This window comes from Rhea pennata, chromosome 2, assembly GCF_028389875.1.
Source record: "Rhea pennata isolate bPtePen1 chromosome 2, bPtePen1.pri, whole genome shotgun sequence".
NCBI lineage: Eukaryota > Metazoa > Chordata > Aves > Rheiformes > Rheidae > Rhea > Rhea pennata.
In genome coordinates, this window is record NC_084664.1 from 141,017,093 (window position 1) to 141,023,551 (window position 6,459).

Sequence of the window (6,459 nt, forward strand, 5' to 3'; positions counted from 1 at the left end):
GTCCCTGTTGCTGTCAGCATACAGTGGCCCCAAAGCAGGGAGGAAGACCTGGGAGGAGCACCAGTGCCATGGTGCTTGAACGTACTGCCGAGGGGATCTGCTGGGGAGATTGCACTACTGGCAGGCTTCTTTCTGTAGCTGTACAATTCATCCAGCATCCTAAGAGAATGAGAAAGCAGCTGGTTCATAGCATCACAGGATAAATCAGCTTGTGAGAGGCCTCAGGAGGTCTCTAGTGCAATATCTGGCTCAAATCAGGGTCAACTCTGATATCAGATCAGGATGCTCAGAGCTTCATCCACTCAAGTCTTGAAAAACTCCAAGGATGGAGACTGCACGTTTCTCACCCTGATTCTCAGTTCTCACCCCGAGTCTAATACTGCCGTGCTGAATGGCACACATACAGTTGTAGCAGTCCAGAAGGGACCTTCAGAGCTGAGGAATGTGGTCAGACCTCTGTACGTGCACTGATACTCTACTCTCATGCCCCCAAGGGTCTGATCCCCTCATTGCTCAGGCTGGGCGCTCATATGTTGAACCATGGTTCTTTGCACTGTGTATCATATGTACCCTTCTGTAGAAATGAAGGTAGCATATGTGCCTGGGCCTCAGCTGGGCACTTCCAGCCTTGAGGATTCAGCAACTCTTCTGGGTTCTCCAGTTCCAGGAAAGACTTTTGTGTCTTGGAGCACAGCTGGCTCTGGCTGGCTGGAGCACAAGGATTTGCAACCAACCTCTTTTGCTCCTGAGATATTGCTGTAGTCTAATCATAGCATTTCACAGAATGACAGAATTGTTGAGATTGGAAGTGACCTCTGGAGACCAACTAGTCCAGCTGCCCCTGGTCAGATCAGGATCAGCTACAGCAGGGTAGTCAGGACCATGTCTAGCTGTGTTTTGTGTATCTCCAAGGATGGAGATTCCACACAGCCGCTCTAGGTAACTTGTTCCAGTGTCTGATCACCCTCACAGTAAAAAAGAATTTCTTACACTTAAGTGGAATTTCCTGTTTTTCAGTTTGTGCCCATTGCCTCTTGCTGTTTCACTGGGCACCACTGGAGTCTGGCTCCATTTTCTCTACTCCTCCCATCAGGTTACTCCCATCTATACATATGGATAAGGCCCCCCTGAGCCTTTCTTTCTCTTCTCCAAGCTGAACAGTCTCAGTTCTTACAGTTTCTCCTCATTTGAGATATAATCCAGTCCATTAATAATCTTCGTGACCCTTTGCTGGACTTGCTGCAGTATGTGTGTCTCATACTGGGGAGCCCAGCACTGGACCCAGCACTAAAGATTTGTCTCATTAAAGCTGAACAACGGAGAAGGATCACCTCCATCAACCTGATGGTAAAGCTCTGCCTAATGAAGCTCAGGATGCTGTTAGGTGCTTTTGCCACAACGGCACATTGCTGGCCAGAGGTCAACATATCCACTAGGACCCTCAGGTCCTTCTCTGTCAAGCTGCTTTCCAGCAGGTCAGCCCTCAGCCTGTGCTGGTGTGTGGGGTAGTTTCTCCCTGGGTGCAAGACTTTGTATTTCCCTCTGTTGAACTTCACAAAGTTCTTCTCTGCCCCTCCTCCCAGTTTTGTATCATCTGTGAATTTGCTGAGGGTGCATTTGGTTCCTAATTAAGATCATTAATAAAGATGTTTAACAGTATTGGCCCCAGTATTGACCTCTGGGGAACACCACTGATGACTGGCCTCCAGCTGAATTTCATACCACTTACCATAACACTGAGCCTGGCAGCTCAGCCAGTTTTCAATGCACCTCCTGGTTTGCTTATCTAGCCTGTACTTCATCAGTTTGTCTACGAGGATGTTATGGGAAAGAGTGTCAAAGGCCTTGCTAAAGTCCTTATAAATGTCATCCACTGCTCTTCACTTATCCACTGAGACAGTCATTTCACTGTAGGTATTTATCATATTAGGTTGGTCAGGCATCATTTTCCCATTGTAAATCCATGCTGACTATTCCCAGTGACTTTGTTGGCCATCTTATGTTTGGAAATGGTTTCCAGGATTACTTTCTCCATCGTCTTCTGAGGCACTGAAGTGAGGCTGACCAGCCTGTAGTTCTCCAGATCCTCCTTCATGCCATTCTTGAAGATAGAAGTGACATTTTCTCTTTTCTAGTCCTTCTCTGATCACCATGACCTTTCAAAGATAATCAAGAGTCGCCTTGCAATAACAATGCAAGATTTCTCAGCACTCATGGATGCATCCATCAAGTTCCATGGGTATGAAAAATCATACCTGAACCTCGCCACCTGAGTCAGTACCCTTTTGAATGATACAGTCTGATCTCTTACTGCTGAATTCTTCTTGAAGAGTTTACCCAGTTGTTCATGTGAGCCCTTACTGGTTTCAGACTGATTTTTTTTTCAGTCTGAGCTGATTTGAGGAGGATGTTTCCTGAACTCTGAGCTCTAACTACATAATGCTGCAGTCGGTGTATCTGTAGTATATGAGACTTGTTGCATGGTGATCTGGAGTGGGCTTTGCTTCTGACCCAGTTCTTAAAGGAGACAGATCACCTCATCATCTTGCCTTCACAGCTTTTCCAAATGAAGTAGAAATCTAACTTTCATCCTTATATGTTCAAAGATTTTAGCACTGATTGTGATGGAAGAAGAATGGGACCTCCAGTATAACTATCTTATCCATGTTAGCATTCAGAAGTTCACAGGCTTTTCTGAAATGTATCTGCATCTCTTTCATGCAGATATAAGCTCTTAGAACATCCTCAGTGAAAAATCCAGTGTAGCTCTTCTAGTATTGTCTGGGTCAGAAATGATGCAAACAGAGCTCTTCTCATAATTGAGATTACAAATTTGAATGGGATTTTGATGCTGATATATTGAAATACTTTTATCCCACAACAAATCAGTGCTAGAGCATGAGCACTTCAGGTACTTCAGGCCCTGCACCTGCACAAGAGCCATCAACATTTTTGGACAAACAGTTCACTATACGGTTCAGTTCACATTCGCCCATGTGTAACACCCAGAAGGGAAACTTTGGCTAGCTTGTCTGTACAAAGTGCACACTTAATAGCAGAGAGAGACTTTTGATATCAATTACTGAGGTTTGGGGTTTTTTTTGTTGTTGTTGTTTTGTTTTTTGTTTTTTCTTAGAGCCTTGGAGAGCTATGGGGAAAGTGAACTCTTGAATAGTTCCCAGGCAGGAGATGACAATGACTTTTTGGAGGTCTCACCACTCTGTAGCAGGCTGGATATAGGATAGGAATGAATCAGGGACCCCGTAGCTACAGCTACTGAAATAAATAGCTTGGGTCAGGGATCTTTTTCTCTCCCTGAGGTCAACCCAGATGGACTCCTCTTTCTCACTATAAGAAATAAGGAACTATCCTAGGCCCATGCTGTTGCCTGGGCAATGTCTGGGGGAGTGCAAGCTGGCATGGGCCAGAACCTGGGCCAGGGAGAAGGCTGGAAATTAAAGGATATTAATGACTAAATCAAGTAGTTGGTAGTCAAGTGTCTGACTTCATTTATTAATATAGCTTAATTTTTAGGATCTCTTTTGTTACTAGTATATCTGGAGCCGGAGCAACCCAAGAGCAGCGCTAGAAATCTTGACTTCTCCCATAGCTGTGAAGGCCTCCGTAACATTGTAAATTTGCCCCTGGAGATAGGTACCCTAGCCTGGGCACTGCACTTTAATTAAACATAAGCCATACGTTTTAAGTACCAGGGGTCTGCTACCCATAAAGAGGTGTTCCTTCTGCTAATTCTCTTCTAATACAGGTTCTCTGTTATAATTTGCAGGTAGGGTCAACATGAAGCCTGGTTTTGCTAACTATGGGGCATCCTCTAGGCTGTTTGCTTAGATCCTTTAGCCCTCTCCTGTTTTCAGGTGGCTGATCTTGGCCTGCCCACAGTCTTACGGCCTGCAGGAGAACCAAGGCACTCTGTACTTGCCAGGAGACTGTATACGCTTATAGTCTGTAAAACATTTTTTTAACTTAATGAAGAAGATACGGGTTTTGCCAGACAAAGGCTTTTCTGTGTCTCCAAAACTGATCTATGTGTAACAGGTTTTCTTGACCATAAACTGGTAGCAAAACTTTCAGCTGCAGGCTTTGAAATGAGCCCTTAACCTGCAAACGTTGCTGTTCAGGATATTCTCCCTATTGGGCTTTCTGCAGAGCCACATCCTGGCAAAAAGCCTGAGTAAATGGGCTGAGTGCAGGGGATCTCAGTGAGGGGGCCATGAGAGGGGGTATAATCTTTCCCACTAGCTGCAGAGCTTTCTCACAGATGATATATAATTGTAGCACAACTCCAGTTCTCCAATTTGTATGGGGGCTTTTTGCCAGCAGATGTAGGTACATGTGCCCGGTATACCCAGTCCTTATATTGCTCTTGGCCTGTCACCATCCCTTAGCCCACACATGTGCTGCTTCACAGGGCTCCATAGTTTGAGGGAGATGTGCACTCTTAAATCCCCACAGGGATTTAAGCAACTCCCAGTTAAAACAGTGGTTTAAAGAGCAGAAAGATTGGATGTGATTTATGAGGTTTCCTCCAGTTATACTTTACTATCTAAATCTTCTCTGTGGATCTCCTCTGAGGCTCAGACTATATCAGACCCAAATGGATTCCATTTTCAAATTGCTTTCCAGCAAACCATGGCTAAGGAAAATGGTGCCTCAGAGGAAGATAAACTGCAAAGCTGTCCCATTTGAAGCACTTATTTTTAAAAAGCGCTACTGCCATTTAGTACCTGAAATGAATATCAAGGAAGAATGGAGGGGAAAAGTAGGATGGCACTGCTGAAATGGTAGGTTTGAAGCTAAACAACTATGAAAATCAAATGAATCCTGACATCTGGAAGGGAGAAAATTATGTTTCTGTTGTGTAATATTAATGCCTTAAAATGTTTAAAACAACAGGACTGGGGATGTGAGACTTCATTTAATTAACATGCTTGGAAACCTTATTATGAAGTTGAATGTGAATTCTTGATATTTTACTCAATCTGTTGCCTGAGGCTGGCTACAGGAGGCCTTATCCCTATTTTCCTGTGAAAACTACTTCCACATTCCACATCCCAATTACTCTGAAGGGCATACCCAAGCTCCCAATAAAATCGTGCTCGGAGTCTATGCTGACTTCTAAATGCTATTCTCCATGTGTTTCTGATCACAAAATCAGATTTCCTAATGTCAAAGTTATACTCCAAGTGGAGACTGAATAATAGTTTAAGCCTTTATATTTATGTAGAAAGCTGAAAATGAAAATATGAAGCACCCGAAAATTCACTAAATTGTTTTCTTTCTTTCCACTTAAAGCTGAGTACTAAGACCTGTTGTATTGCAGTTCATTTACACGTCTTCACATTGTGAACACCTAGGGGGCAAGGACTATTACGACTTGCGTAGCACAAGAGCTCCACCATGCCAACTGAGACAACCAGCTACTGCTTTCCTTCAAAAAATAAAACCAAGAATAATTCAAAATGTCAGGTTTTGGCTTTGCTAGCCAGACATTTGGGAGGTGGAGGTGGATAACCCATTCCTGTCCTGTTAGCACCTACTGCCTGTGGGGCTTAAGGAGAGAGTGTCAGCAGCTATAGACGTCAGCCCCGCTGGGTTTCTGCAAGAGCAGCAGCTAAGCTGGAAGCTCCTCTTCATTTTAGCCAGGTTTCTGTTGGAGAAGCAGATGACAGCAAGTGGGCAGGAAGGGGAAGGGATGTTCCTGCTTGCGCCGTCACTTGCAGAGGCCAGCAGAGGCTCTGGGCTGCGGGGGAGCTGGGGGCACGGCCCCCAACCTGTGCACAGGACATGGCAGGTCAGACCTGTCATGTTGGTACGTGTTCAGCTGCATCATGGATTGACTGGAAGAAGTGGCAATTGCTTGCTGTAGGGCTGAGCCTGCAGTAGAGTGAACTCCAGACACTGTGGGAGGAGTAGCAGCCCTTTCCCTGCGCTGCCACAGCCATTTACCGCTCCTGGCACAAGCTGTGCCTCCAGACACAGTATTGCCTTTAAAATAGACATTGGTAAGATTTTCAGAAACAAGCATTCGTTTTTGATGCACTAGTGGCTCACTCACTCATTCAACATGTTTCTTCTTGTGTTTTCTTCTGTCCCTCTCACCCGTTTTGTCAATGAGGATAATAGCTAACGATTTACTGCATAATACTCTCTCCTCAAGCTCTATCGCTTTTCTTCTGTCAGATGCTCATTGTAAATTCTTGTAATGTGAAACAGCTCATTGGAACAGGGCTCCGTGTTTTCTCTTGTTTCTGGTTACTTGTGAGAAGTTGTCACTTTGAATCCAGGAGAATTCCAGGGAAAGATGACAGATTCCACAAGCTGCACATTTTAGAGCTGGAGGAAATGGATACTAAACACAATGTCATTTAGATTTAAAATAATGGCTCTTAAGTGTTCACTGTTGTTTGTAATAAATATAATATATATAAACTTTAGCTT